This window comes from Mya arenaria, chromosome 13 (assembly GCF_026914265.1).
Source record: "Mya arenaria isolate MELC-2E11 chromosome 13, ASM2691426v1".
Taxonomy (NCBI): domain Eukaryota; kingdom Metazoa; phylum Mollusca; class Bivalvia; order Myida; family Myidae; genus Mya; species Mya arenaria.
The window spans coordinates 20,371,728-20,387,861 of NC_069134.1; the positions used below are offsets into that span (position 1 = coordinate 20,371,728).

At 33.3% G+C, this 16,134-nt stretch overlaps 1 long non-coding RNA gene across 1 annotated transcript; it reads right to left on the reverse strand.

Moving 5' to 3' along the window:
• Window positions 1–428: 428 nt before the first annotated feature.
• LOC128214471 (uncharacterized) lies at window positions 429–8,578 on the reverse strand. The gene is made up of 6 exons (XR_008257926.1): window positions 8,457–8,578; window positions 5,417–5,559; window positions 4,961–5,109; window positions 4,248–4,372; window positions 2,242–2,383; window positions 429–2,030 (listed from the first exon to the last, which is right to left on the reverse strand). It is a non-coding gene; the product is annotated as an uncharacterized LOC128214471 (long non-coding RNA).
• Between the last annotated feature and the right edge of the window lie 7,556 nt (window positions 8,579–16,134).

Here is a 16,134-nt window from a genome sequence, read left to right on the forward strand (position 1 = left end):
AATAAGAATGTAATGTTTACTCTGAAAACAAAGTTTTCTTTTCAAGATTTAGTCTAAATAATGTCAAGATAACAACAGTTTGTCAGGTATAAGTTCCAGATATTGTCTCCTTCAATCGCCACATTTAATAGTATTTATGATAGATGTTTTGTTCTACGCCATTCTATGAAATAACTCATGTTTAAACAAAGGCAATGTTCATAAAAATCCATGCTACAAACTGTAAGTTCATGAAATAGCAACACCAAGAGGTCGTATTAAAGACAACTCTTGTTTCACTTCATACCAAATGTTTTTGGTTCCTGTTTTTAAAACCAAAATTGACACTCATACAAACAATTTGAAGCAAGAAGACAATGGTGTATGTCTAACATAAAAAACATTATTGCAAACATGCAATATAAATTAGTACGTATAACAGTTACTAAGTAATCAATAGTTATATGAAAACACTACAGAAACAAGTCCAGTAGTCGAAAGTTTAAACATAATCCCGGTTTTATGGCACAGGGTCAACGCCAATGACATAGAACACAAAAACAAACAATCGCAAAGCAGAAAATAGGGAACAACAAAACAAAACTCCACAAACAACACACTTCATAATTATTGACTCTATCTTCCGAACCAGCTGCTGGAAACCTTTTAATGTTACGAATCTTTTTTTATTAAATCACTATAAAAATCTGGATGACAAATACTGCTCGGAATCAGCAATTTAAGACTACTATTGCACTTAGATATAATAATATAATGACAATTAACATCTGAACCTCTGTTTAAGAAGTGTTTCCGTCATAAGTTTACTGCGAAAGCTGAATTCTTTGACATATGTGCATATTCTATGAAATCTTATCAACTGTGCAATAAAAACATCGTATGATGGTGAAAGAGGAACATCTCAATCCAATTCATTATTAAAAACACGAAAATGCTGTTGGTATATTGTCGCTTTCCAAAGTGATTGAATATTTTGTCATCGGTCGAAAACGTGGAAAACGGGTCGATCACTTACTTAATGTATAAAAGTTGAATAAGTGCTATTATATAAACGCTATTTTTACACGCTTACATATTGAGTGCTAAAAGTGACAGAAAGAACCAATCATCAGTTTACATTATAATTTGCATTTGACTTTTAGAACTTATAAAAAGCATCCGCCGTCATATCAACGGTATAGTCGTTGGCTTGGAATTATAAGTATTATTTTTTATTCATGGCCGCTCGTGTAAGATATTGTCATCCCAACACAAGCGTAGGATGTTTTGCGGAAACGAGGTTTAAAATAAAATAAAAGAAGTTAAAGGCTCAAACTGAAGACACTTTTGACATTGCTATGAAAGTGAGTAAATATCATTATGACATAGTACGTATCCACTATTAACTATATCAACCAGACGGTTTGTACCATATTTGTTTCAAAATAAAAACATGCTTGAGATTTCAGCGGACAGTGCATTCTAGTCTGTTATTGCATTACAGAAGATAGAAATATTTTCTTACAAATTAAAAAATGGGGCAAAACAAGTTATGTGAAAGCAATACGGTTGCTTTATTTAAATTTAGCAATTTTAAACCTTAGAACGAAAAAGAAGCTGTTCAGATTGCAGTCAAAAATAAAAAAAAAATCGAAAAAAACCCAGCAGGGTCGAGGCATTTTATATTTAACAGACAAACTAGACACGTGGATTAGGTATCATGACATCCGGAAGTTTATAAACTTATGCAAACAAAGGCCACAGTAATTAGAAGTGTAGCCAAAGTCTGTTTTACGAGACCCGATCCATTGGTATGTGTTGTTCCCCGGCTTTGTCCGCCTCCTGATGGAGTTTGTGTAACATTATCATTAGCGGCATCCGATGGACACTGAATCTTACCAGCGTAGTCACTGAAGAAGGGGTTTGTTTGAGCACCACATTTGCCGTAACTAACACCTGCTTTGATAAAGTTCTTAAAAAAGTAGGCTTTCTCAGATGTGCAGTTGTTTCTTGTTGTAACGTTGATGCAAGACTTGTAACTATTGTAGGCCCTGGAAAAAGACCAAGATATTAACAAAATTGCCATGGTGATCACATTTCCTCACTTGATCAAATAAGTAGTTATTGACTGTTTATGCTATATTTTTAAGCAATTTCCTTAAATTGTCATTAAAATATCTCCAGAATATATTGTGGTGTTGACAGCCAATGTCGTTCGTTAAATAAGTACATATTAGTGATCCTGTTTCGATGAATACGTACCTACAACCATCAACACGTAGCGTATATGAACTAGGATTGCGGCTGTATTTCTGAACTGCTTCGTTTATAGCTGTTCTCAACAAGGAGAAACAGGTGTCAATGTTAGAGTAGGCATAACAACTCAGAACACTGTCAATATAATCTGAAACACACACACAAAAAACAATAGTTTTGCCAAACACGATTAAAACAAGGGCTTTCGTAGGACAGCGCGCTTGACTATACGCCGCTTGGTGTTAGAAATGAATACAATAATGATTTAATATGTGTCTTTTAAAAAGCAATAAAAACAGACAAACTCAAAGGTAAACAAGGAACGCCGCAATGCGACGAATCAGGTTTTGTAATGGTTGATAGAAGAACGTCAGCCTTCGTTGTGGGATTCAGTTTTAACTGTTATTTTTTCTATTTTTTATTAACTGTGACCGTTACCTTCAATCTAGGGACCCTAAATAAAAACAAATGTTAAGCCCCCATTAACACTTCCTACATACCAAGTTTGGTCACAATATGTCAACCCTAACTAAAGTTATTCAGTACCAGACGCTTATCTATTTTTAGTAACAGTGACCTTAATCTTGACATCGATCCTAGGGATCAATACTAAGTTTGATCGTAATTTGTCAATCATAACTTAAGTTATTCAGTACCAAACGGTTATCTATTTTTAGTAACAGTGACATTGACCTTGACCCTAGGGACCCCAAACGCAAAGTACCAATAAATTCTTATTGTCAACCAAGTTTGGTCATCAATTTGTCAAACTAACTAAAATTATTCAACACCATAGGTGAGTTTGACGCCGCCCTCATGCCGGCCCGCCCCAACAACGGCGTACATCATTCTAATAACCAAACTCAGTCAATCAAGGGCCATAATTTGTATTAAGAGTAAATATGGAGTTATGTTACCTTATTATGTGATGGCCGTCAACAACTGTGTGAAGTATTCAGTCATTTGAATGAAAGGAATAGAAGTCATAAGTGAAACTCCCAACTCACCCTTAAACTTTAACCAGACACAGTGTGCCCTAAAACTCTAACCTAGTTTCCTAAGTCAATCATGGGCCTTTATTTGTATTAAGGATACTTTGGAGTTATGTAAACTCATTTTTGATGGTTGACAACAACTGTGTGGTGTATTAATTGAATTGAATGAAGGGTATGGGGGGGGGGGGGTGATCAGTCAACCTGAATTTTAATTGGCGTTTATTCAGAAAATCGCGGGATAAAAAAGGTCGTGATGTGGTTAAAGTAACGTAATGTAAAAATTGTAATTATAGAACGTTTTAATACAAGACCATAGACAGAAATAAAATTTACATGATATTTCACCCAAACGCGAACACGAAATATGATCATTGATTGTTTTAGTGTTAAATTGACGTAAATTCCAGCTTAAATATTTGGTGTAAATATTGCGATTTGATTCTTATCAAAATATTACTATGTTTAAATAATGCTTAAAAGTGATATTAGAGGAAAATTAGTGAGATTTTTCAGGAATGCGCGCCAAATTGTGTGCGAACGTAACGTCATTACGGATTTGACGTCGTTGAAATTTTGCCCCCGATTTTGCGAGCTCATGTTTCATTTAAACTTGAGAACGGGCTAAATTTTCGATACAGTGGAAATAATAAATTGGATTTATTGACAATTTGTTGATGTGTAATATTAAAATTATGACAACGCGTCGTTTTCTACAAATTAAGACATGCATAATCTCAATCAGATACATAACCTACATTTCCTGTCAATTAGACTGCCTTGTTCCCCGCTTAATTAAAAAAAAACAACAACTGCATTTTAACATTTCGTTCACCGCCTGCATAAAACATGTTATAATGTAAGTCAGTTCTAAGATATAATATAAACTCGTAATGACTAAGTAGGGCGTCCACGCATCGCTCGTTCTGTCTTTCTTAAACACGAAGAACTGCATGATATGTTTGAACGATTATGTCTAAGTAAAAACACTTTAACAAACATTTTACAAACATTACCTACCGTACTTAGGGTCACATAACGCACGCATCCCGACCGTCTTTGCTGTTGGGTCGGATTCAAATAAAAGATCTTGCTGGTAGCATTCTCCAATGGCATCAACTACACACTTAATGGTGCATTCCGACCTGTTACAGTATTTTTTGTTTTCATATAATGTTCATATTGACGAAGACCCTTTTTATCAGATCAGCCAAAAAGTATATTTGATTCTCTCAATGATAATGATTGTCTAAAGAAGATTCATTAAGTAGAACCATCAAAGTTAAACAACCGTATTTGGTACTCGGTATTTTCAGGGACTTACTAAGAAGTACTGAGCATTCAAGAGGGTTGTAAGCGGTACGCAGAAACTAAAAATGTGGCGGAGTTTGGTATGCTGGATCTAAACATAGTTAAATATTATTCGTAGAAGTTAGAGCATTTCAGTTGTTCGGTACGCAGGGGAGGGATGGGGGATGATGTTACACCTCTCTAGAAGCAACAACAGTTGTTAATATCCAATTGGAACATGATTCTTTAACACTATTTGTTTAATTTTCAATAGTTTCAATTAACGATTTTAGACAAAGCATCTTCTGTCAATGCTTAAATAATAATACGAATCTTATGGTTTCATTTTCATAGAATTAACATTTAAAATCAAAATTTCAAATGTCCTTTAATTATATCAAACATCCCTTAAGCTCAACTACTTTACTTTGGTAGAGACTTACTCTTTACAGATGTTTGAAAAAATCGATTTCCACTCCTAAATTTCTGTTATGCTCGGGGAGCCAGACATCAGGTTGTTGGTATTTTTAATGAGTTCTGACTGCCCTGGGCATTTTTTCAAACGGACAAGCACAGATGAAAATGAACAGGACTGAAACATGAAAAAATGAACAATATTTTACCATTGCGCATATAGGATACAGGTACAAGTCCAAAAGCCAAACATCTTCTATGTTCTAGTATAGTAGCAGAAGGATTCTCAAAAATAACATTTTTAATCGCTTATAAGCTTGCCATATTATGTTTAAATAGAAACAGATTTCTCGTTCAACACAGGTGCAATGAATATGCAAATGGCATTTTATGTGTCCGTCTTCATAACAGGGTAACTACTCAAGACCATGCATTTCTTTTAAACATTATAACATATATTTATGTATATTTCCTACATAGCTAACCTGAGCAGCTCTTCTTGACCTTGCAGCTGTCGACTGCACCATACTAAGAACATTGCTTTTTGAGAGTGCGAGGTTGCCAAACACGGCGTGTAAATCCTTTACCAGTTGATGTTCTGTGTGTCCGATGATGGAGACAACACAAACTGAAATTGATAATAAAACGATATCTACCATTTAAGTTTTGCTGAATTCTTTGGGAAAATGTATTCTGTCATTGACAAATTAACTTATAATTAATATACACTTTGTTTAATCTGTTAACTGTTTTTATAGCGGAATCAATTTTGTTCAAAATACTTGAAGCCTTGTTGATGTATTAAAAAGTTAACTCTGCACATACTTTGAAGAGTATTGTAAATTCTCCCCTGTTCCAGTTATTTAGGTAATGCAAGTACATGTTAATGCTTGAACGTTCAAACTATTTTCTCTTTTTATCTCAATATCATGTTAATGTTATGAGTAAATTTACACTAGTTTATCATAAATTTTATATTTAAAAGTAGAAATAATAATATCTAAAGAAATCTTAGAATCTTTCCTCTATTCACTCTTACATTCGTTTAAAAGGATATGGTTAAATTTTGATACGCATTCTCATATAGAGGATAATAGTTTGTTTCAGTGTAAGATCGCATTTATTAAATGAAATATAGAGATTAATGATTGGTATATAACCTGATATTTTCACTGTTTCGAAGTTTTACCCCGTTCAACTACCCAAGTCAAACATCTGTGCCCACAAAACTTCGACACCACATAAACGACATCATTTCCGAAATGACGTATGGCGCCTTTTTCTAATGAAATGCAGTTAAAACGTATTTTAATACCACTATTACGCATACAATAAAAATAACAATTGCTTGTTTAAGTATAAGATCGAAATACACCTCATCGAGTGAGCTCCAAGAGTTATATTTCACGAGTGGTGTAGCCGCGAGTGAAATATTATAGAATAATGGAGCTATTTGCCGACTTTTTCGAATATCAAACAACTACTTGTGACAATATTTACCGTGCGGATGTACCTACAATGTATTTTTTATTGCGATCTAAAGCTGATATGTTTACTTATTAGTTTGTATTAAAAAATCACTGCTGCTATTTCACTGATAAAACTTCATACTTACCAGAAAACGTGAAATAAGATGCAGTAGTAAAGGAATGAATTTCGGGATTTATGTAAGTATCGGGGTTTGGACGCATGTCTGGAGGCCAAAGGATTCCACGCGTACTTTAACCAGCCCAACTGCGTTTATATCCCCGATAATGACATCAATCACGCAATGCATTGCTTATATTTACACCAATAGCTCATCATTTCATTCAAGAATTGTTTAAAATACAAAATGTAATATTTACCAATGGAAGCAATATAGACGTAGGTGTTAGCCGAGGTAAATACCTCGTGAATTTCACCATCATATCTATCACTAACAATGATTGAAAAAAAGTAAAGATTTTTGGAAGAAGAAGAGTCATTGTGGTATTAAAAAGGAAAACAAAAGCAGTGAAAATGAATATATATATATATATTGCACCGTCGATTGTGCTCTAAACCAATTACAGGTCACACAATAATCACTTATGCTATACAACAGGTTTCCTTTTTATTATATTCCTTAATGGATTTTAAATAGCATTTATGTTGTTGTTTTTTGAAAGTGCGACGGTAACGCATGTAATATGTGTTTTGAAACGACGTAGTTGAAATTATGTCCACGCCTTGTGCGCGCTGACGTGTGTCTTTGGCACAAGAGAGTGTAAAAATTTCAAAACAGTGAAAAACATAAGAACAAAACTTATGTTTGAACTGTTTGAAACAGTGAAATACCATTTTTATTTCACTGTTGAAACTCTATGAACATTTTGAAAGCGTAATGAACATAAATATCTATGATATTAGAACTACTGTTAACAATTATCAATTGATGAACCGCGCTGATATATCTACATGTAAAAATGATCTCTATTTTGTAACGAATCAGTTCAAAAAAATATTTAATATGTTTATATTTAGTTAATATATAACTTTTCTCACGTCTCATTCTCCAGTGAATGAACCATCTTATTCTTACCATTTTTCGTTCTATTATTTATTTAATATCTATAATTCTATGTGAATAATGTTATCTTCATGTTTTGTCAGATGCCGACAGAAATGTTTCCTTAAACCTTGTCTACGACAAAAGCATACAAGAAAAATCAACCTTACACTCTCTGAGAGAGAATTACCGGGATACTTTATACTATTACAAGTTGATTGGTTTTGTCAAAACGATTTATAGAAAATACTTACAAAACAAAATGTTTTCGCATATAGCCTGGGGCCAACAATATTATCATCATACTCCAGGATATACTCTATAAATAAGTGTTGTATAAGGCCTATCAAGATGCTAAGTTTAACAACTACGATGCAGTTACGCTCGGTTGAGGTAAACAACTTGTTTTTGTCCTTTATATAACTCTTTACTGACGTTTTCGGCTCAAAGGCCTTAATCTAAATGGAACCATTTTTTACAGTTTAATACTTTATATGACAAGTAAAAAACGAGTGACCCTATAAAGGAAATGACGCCATAATATAAACGTACGGAACATAAATTTGATGCTGATATGCGGAAGGCAGCTATGTTATGGCACCTTTACATTAAATGATGACATTTTCCTTTCATGCTTTTCGATGAAATTAGGAGTTTATATAAATAAAATACAAAAATGACATTATGAGTTCGAAAAACAAAATTTTCCCTAAAATCAATATAGAGCATAATAACAAAGGGATGTAAATTGGTCGCAGCACAAAATGCTTTTTTAGGAAAGTTGTTGTCCTGTACGGTAGGTTCTTAAGCAATACCATTATATGCGTCGTTTTGAAGTTATTTGGTATGCCTGAGTAATATGATATGTTTTGATAGAATGTTAATAGAGGTAAATAAAGTTAAACAAACAATTTCACACCCTTTTAAGTTTAAACTCATTTGATACTCATATGTAAATAAAAATTGTAACTGAAATGAGGTATATAATTACTTACGTATACATGTGGTAAGTTTCAAATCCATTGTGCTCTGTAATTCAGTATTGAATACAAAGCCCCAACTGGTGTTCGTATAAATACTGCTTGAATATTTCGAAATATCCGAAGTCAAATATTTCGGGAAATTTACCACTACTATGAAAAATACATTAGTCAGCCCTAAACTAGTTAAGTTTAAACATGAAAAACCACCCGTTGGATTATTTAAGGATGATCAAATTTGTGACCAATGATATATGGTAAATTATTATTTTACGTGCAATATAAACTTGTTTATCAAAATGAATGGGTTCATGGAAAGATTTCGGAATGCAAAGAGTATGGGATTTCTTTCTATGTAACGATCTAATTCAAGTAAGTGACAAATACAATAAAATACCCGTAATAGCTCATCGGCCTATAATATCAATATGTTGGATCTTCAATGCGAAAAATTACTAAGCAAAAAATGTTATAATTCCAATATAATCATTAGAATACTGACAAAGTATTTTATTTTTGTTTTTTTGTTAGGTATACAATATTGTATTTTTTTAACGTTCCACACAAGCGAAGGAGCCCGAAATTAGGATACTATTATGCAATTATTTGTAGACAGATAAAAATCGAGTTTAATTCAACATTCTTTATCACAGCAAGCTTACGGTTATGGTCTACCAAGAGTCTATGAATTGTACTATCAACAACAGTAAAACCAAAGTATAGTTTCAGCTGAGAATTATTGCAACCGCTGTTTGGTTTAGTGTTTGAATTTGTGATGTTAACATGTCTGTGTCAATAGTTTATTTTTTGTTTGGGCCCTTGCCTTGTGACCCTTAACAAGGTTTGTTTTGGATATTTCGACTATTGGTTTTCTGCCTGTATTTTTCATTGTATCATTATAACTACAGACGACTATGAAACAAAAGCTATATGGCTTTAGCTATGATGTACAGCTGTACCTATAAGTAAATTACAAAAATAGTCATAAATTACAGCGGTAGCTATAGTTTTGGCGCAAAAAGTATAGCTACATCTGTATTTTATGCCTGAAGCTTTTCTTTGAAATACAACAACAGCTATAATTTACAGATGTTGCTGTAAATATGTAACTGTACCTATATTTGATAGGCAATTGTTGTCAAACTTTTTAGCTACTAGTTACGCCATGAATGGAACAATGACGCCAGTACACTTTTCCATAGTGGATTATGTAATCGTCGGCGCAGGTGATCACTGGATTACAGCCATAAAACTATCAAATCGACAAACGAGTCAATTCATTCTTCAAGTGTTATGTGGAATTACAAAACATGTCATAGAAAATTCTTCTGCTTTTTTACATCGCCACAACGACAATCTAAACGAAAAACGAAAACCATGCAATTACGACAGTATGGCAGCGTGCTGTGCTTGGTATGCAAACATGCTACACACATTAAAAGCAACTGTTCTATTGGTATAAATTTGAAATCATGTGTACAACGTCTGGTGATCCAATAAGATATACATTGTCAAATGTTGATATTTCCAGCAGTTGGAAACCGGAAGTCTATTAGGTACATGTTTGGCTTGCACGTCCCATTATTTGTTCAATGGCCAGCGTATAAACAATCTTCACAAAAGAAATAAACATGGCTCGTTCAGTAACATGTAATAATCTGATTTAGTATAAAGTGCCTTCCGCGTAACGTTTAGAAGAATCAAACCAATTGACCCGCATGGTGTAAAAGCTGATATATTTGTTTTACATAAGCCCGATATTGGAAAAAAGGACCTATAATGTGTTTATCATAAAAGGCAAAGAGTAAACGATATTTTGTACCTACCTACAGACCTCCAATTCCAGTTCGTATGTGATTGAATGTACTAACAACTCACTAACGGTTTATGCTGGTACAACTAATACATTTAACCAAAGGTTTTCCCTATCGCTTATTATAAGACGCACGAGTTATTGTTTTGTATTCGAAGTACATATTCAGCTGAATAAAAAATAAGTTATAACATTTCGTATACATTAAAAGAAAATTAGTGATGAAGAAACTCCCAAACATCACAAATCACAAACGAGATGAATCGAAAATAGAACAGGAAATTTCTTGCCCACAATGTAAGCATTGTTTTACAATAACCGATATGTCAGTATGGAATATGACCTTTCCTCTTTCTTCGCTAAGTGTCGCGCGATGACTTCGCATGGTTGTTATGTATTTGTAAAGCTCACGTTGTAAACGCCGCCTATTCTTGTGGAATGCATTGTTTTAGTTCGCGAACATACCTCTTAATTGCGCTTCAATTTCCTAAAGATGATAAATTGTTTAAAAGTCAAAGAAATAGTACAAGAAAAACGGGCACTAATACGAGCGCTTTTTTTAAAAGCGCAACGTTTCATCTTTTCTTTTTTGTCAGTTGGAAAAGACAAAAAAGAGCTCTCATATCTTAATTGCTAAGTGTTTGGGGCGGCAAAACACAATATTCTTTAGCTGGAGTAGCGACGAAGATCTTTAACACTTTCAGTTCCACTTAAGGTATATCAAAACATTTAACTTTCTCTTACCACAATGTAGAAATGTCGTATAACAAGCTCACAGAATTAACATATTGTAAAACTCCATTTAGTATATTTCGAAAGACAAATATATTGTTTGTTTTTTAATTGTGCCGGATTCTACAGATATCAACAGGTTTGCACTTTAATCAATTTTCCGGGCAAATATCCAATGCCTGTTTCATTTCGACCATTTTGTAGTTACAAATAATGTGTTTTAACAAAGGTACTAAAAAAATCTAAAATCTCTTTTTAAATCTAAAGAAAAAATAATATGAAAATCAGCAGTGTAAAAGTAAAAGAAGATAGACATATGTTCTGCATGGCCGAATGTATCTTCGGTTTCAAATTTCGCAACTGGTTTTAAAATAAATTATGCTATTAAAAAAATATGTGCATTTTCTTTAATTTAAGTAAGAAAAAAAAACGTTAAGGATTATGCGTGAGAACTACAAGTGCATTCATCAACGGACAAACCGGACACATTTTGTCAAAAGATTGATTCTGTATGACAATCATTGCAATCTGTCACAAGATAACCATGGCTTTTTTATTTTACTGAATCATCCGAGTCTCGACTTGTTCCTATTTTCACCACCTCTTATTGTTTAAGAAAGTGGTGTCTGAGAACTGTTTCTGGTTAACTGGTTTGTTATCATTGCCCTATATCTATTGAATTTTACGATAAAATAAAACTGTCGGGTTATTATTGAAACGGAAAGTTTAAACAATCTCAAGAGTACTATGTACAATCGCTTATTTCTACATTTGACTTCAACTCGTGTTTCCACTCCTACTTTTTTGGTAATAGCTGACTGATTTGAAAAGATGTTAAGTGTTTAAATCTCAGGTTATAGAGTATGCTGTAACAGTTTCCAGATCAAGCATTATTAACTACATTCATAAGCATTACGATTTGTCGTAAGTCTTCAAAAACATACCAACGGTTTCGCAGCTGTCTCCTATCCATCCGCTTGCACACATACACGAAGCGTACGTATTTCCTGTACCTAAGGAATGCATGTACTACAGTTCAAACAGTAACCCAAATACGTGCAATCTGGAAACAGACAAAAAGCTTCAACAAGAACGTGACAAATGTCACCGATTTTGCCTCATTTGAGTGTTAGCCATTTCACCTTTAAGTCGTACTTAGTGTTTTGAGGCAAAAGCACGAGTGTTACGCGGGTTAACCTCCAGATGCTGCTGTAAATGTCTATGAACTTTGATCGAGATTCGAATACAATTGAGTAAGTCGCATCTGATCACAATACGATTGTAACGGACGGACAGACACATGGTGGAACAAATGGACAGTGCGACTACTATATGCTTCCTCTAGGAGGCACAAAACAGTTTCATATGATAATGTTTCATGTCAGGAATGATTTTAAACAAATCTTAGACTCTCAACTTGCCTTTTGTAAATCACTTAAGTATCATTTGATTCAAACTCATAGTGATTTAATTAGCGTTATATCATAGCAATACATATATCAAATAGCAACTGTACTAATAACATCCAATAAACGTGCCTTTCTCCCTACAGTAATATCCGGTCCATCCTGCTCGACATCTGCAGTGATATCCCGCAACGGAGGATTTTCGTATACAAGATATATGTACTTGACCTACACTATAGTCGTGGTATCACTCTACAAAATTTGATAACAAATAAACAAAACACAAATCACAACAGACGTACCTATGAAAACAAAAAAAATAAGTATATTTTATATGAAGTGATTAAAAAAACAACTTATGAAAACAAGCACCAGCACATTTCAATTAAGGCATGCAATACACTTAAATCTTCTTAATACTCACACCACCAGTATACTCCAGTATTGCACAGTCTGAGAACTAAAAGTTTCAAAAGTAAATACATAATAAATACTAAATATATCAATATTTTGAGGGCTGAATCTTTCACTATTTAGTACAATGTTGATAGTACAGTCGTGTTAAACTATATTTGAATACATTTACAGAAATATTTGATACTTCATATTTACATCAATATGCACGTATGTACAAAACAAGCGAAATCAAAAGTCTTGACCGGTATCTTTGTATAATAACACTACAATGGTAAGATTTCCATAATTCATATTGGCATGCTTTATAATGGCGAGTTAGTATTTGAGAATCATTTTAGTATTTAATACACATTTAAATATATATTTCCAATATCTATTTTCAATGACGATAGCTGTAAAAAGCCATATTCTTTGGAATCTTGAACTAGTTTACTTGAGGCTATCTGACCCATTTAGTGTTCGTGTGACTAATCGTGAACAAGCTTTTGAGACACACGTACGACGTATCTTGCATGAACACCTCTTTGATACTGAAATCAAGTGTACTTTTAGCAAGATTTTATAACGATTACAAACGATGTTCAATCTTATCCTGTCGTAAGTGATAATGAGGCTTAGTGTGTTTGTTATCAACACTCCCCTTTACTTACATCTCACGATGATTTGGTCGTTTGAAAATTACCGAAGCTGAGACAAAGGGGACAGACGTAAGTTTGGGAGAGGTGGATTTGATGTTGTGAAGAAACGAACGTTCACATATTCAATTTTTGTTCAACGATTGTCGTGAGAAAACAGGTCTATGCTTTTCAATTCAATTCGTATGATGTTCCTACCACAGTCGTACTATATGTATATTGGCGTAAAAATAACGCACCGCAGTACGAAAATACGTACGATGTTGGAACAGTGTTAAGATTTTCGTTAGTTTAACGCAAGATAATTATAGAACTGTTGTAGGAATTTTCTATTTTTGTTTCTGTTGACTTCGGATTATCTTAATATCGTACACATGTCGTAAGTGTCGAAGCACGACAAATCTACGAAATGGGCTTTACGTCTGAAATTATCTACAAAACTCAATATGTTTTGAATACGTTAAAAACACTGCAAGGACCAATGCTAAAATCTTCCGTCGCTTTGTTCCTGCACTTCGAACGGCACATCAACGACTGTCATAAGAAATGCCCTAAATTGACTGCCATAGAACTGTGATTACCCTGTTAAACGACGTAAACGAGAAGGGCCGAGGCACACAAACAAAAATCCGGTTATGCTTCTGCTGCACTTTTTAATCGGAAACGCTTTGAAAAAAACATTTGTTTTTCTAATCTAGTAATAACTGCGGGCGGATAATTCCACATAAAAGGCCACATTCTTGTAAGGAAATGTATAAAGAAAGAAATGAGTGTCTGTTGTAAAATTGTATTAATCTTAAGATGCATGAAATATAGCTTATAAACTTACAGCAACTATACGGTAACGGCGCTTAAAGCGAGAAGATCCATAAAGTATAGCACGCTCATTATCTTTACCATTTTTTGGCGCAAAGTATATGATATTAACCTCCTTCTCCTGTGAATGAAACAGTGTATTAAACTTTAGACATGATATTCAAAAATAGTTAAATTTTCAATTACTCATTTGCGATAATCGCAACGAAAATGATGTAAACGCCAACAGTATCCATCATTCAAAGCCTCTTACAAATAAATTTGAAATGCATGACACTGATTGAAAATAACACATTTTGATTCCTGGATACAGAGGAATTTTTCATTGGCAGAGCAAAGAAAAAGTTTTAAACTATTATTATAGTAAAGTGATATAGATTCGCTCTCTAAACGGCCAATTATTGAATGAGGTTGTAAGTGATTCATTCATTCTGATAACGACTCGTCTCGTGAAAACATAAACAATGGAATCTATAAGAAAACCGCATAGTATGGCATGTCGCGATCTCTTTTCATTAATATACACATGAATTGTTAATGTCAGCGGGTCATCCCATAAATCCCTTTTTAAATTCAATCTAGGGGTCTTTTACTGTTCAAACGAATCGCTATCATTTTGTACTAGGACTAGTTGTCCCGGTGTGAAAGCCTTGGAAGTTATCGCATTAAAATCTTTATCTATTTTAATTTCTAATTGGTACTGCAATTGCTTTACAGTTGGGATAAATTTAAATTCTCAAAAGTACGAAGTCATTGGCTTAGATTATTATTATTTATACAAATTTCACTCACTATTCTTGTTGTTCTCCGACGAACTTGTTCTCTTTCTCAAATTGGCCAGAATTAATCGTACAACTGCGATAGTTTTTGATTAAATATATATTTTTTTCAATTTATAAATATCAAAGTCTATTGAATGAATCATCGGCCAACATTGTTTTGAAAAATCTGGACTGATGATTGATTGTTTATTCAAACTTTTAAGAAACTGTAAAGTGGATCAAAGGACATACTAATTTTTTTTTGATGCAACAATTTTTCAAGAATCTGATTATTATTTATATGAACACCAAGACACCATATTTTCTCGGGTGGCTTATCATTGAAATACTTACTGATACCTGTGGTATCTGATGTCAGTTAGTTCTTATATCATAATGTTATTCGAAGCCAACAAGGTGTTCACGTGGAAATTGATAGCATGGTACCAGTGTGTGTTTTCCCACTTAATGTCATCAATTGATAAGAAATGAAGTGCCGACAAGATAAAAAAAATGTTTTATCTTCACCTCACATATTCATTCCTTTTTATTACAATGTTTTATATAAGAGCTTTTGGTTTTAAAGAAATGTAAGATTTAAAAAAAAAAACCTATAAAAGTTTTTATTAACAAACATTTCCTAGGATTTTGAGTACATACTACGAGTACATACGATCCTTCACTCTAATTCATGCAATATTAGATATAACAGGACAATACATCGTAAAGGTCAAATATTTAAAATTTATATACATAAAAAATATGTTAGCAAGTAAAACTATTCTAGTGAATGTGTCTAAGGTTCGTTTTAAAGCCGTCGGTGTTTGCACTCTGACATCAGAAATAAATGCAATTTTATGTTCGATGTTGTAAACTACGTACCAGCATTTACAAACATTATTTGCATTATAAATTGCCTTGATAATGTATAAAATTTAACATTTATTTTCATGAAGTTGATGAATCATGAAGCAATTTAAAATACATTTAGCAACATATAACATTCGCTTCCATATGCAAAAAGAAATGAAATTGATATATTTGCAGAATTGATACTTCTCAAATACTACATCGGAACAACATTGCAAGGTTTTAAATATCAAGATGGTCGTT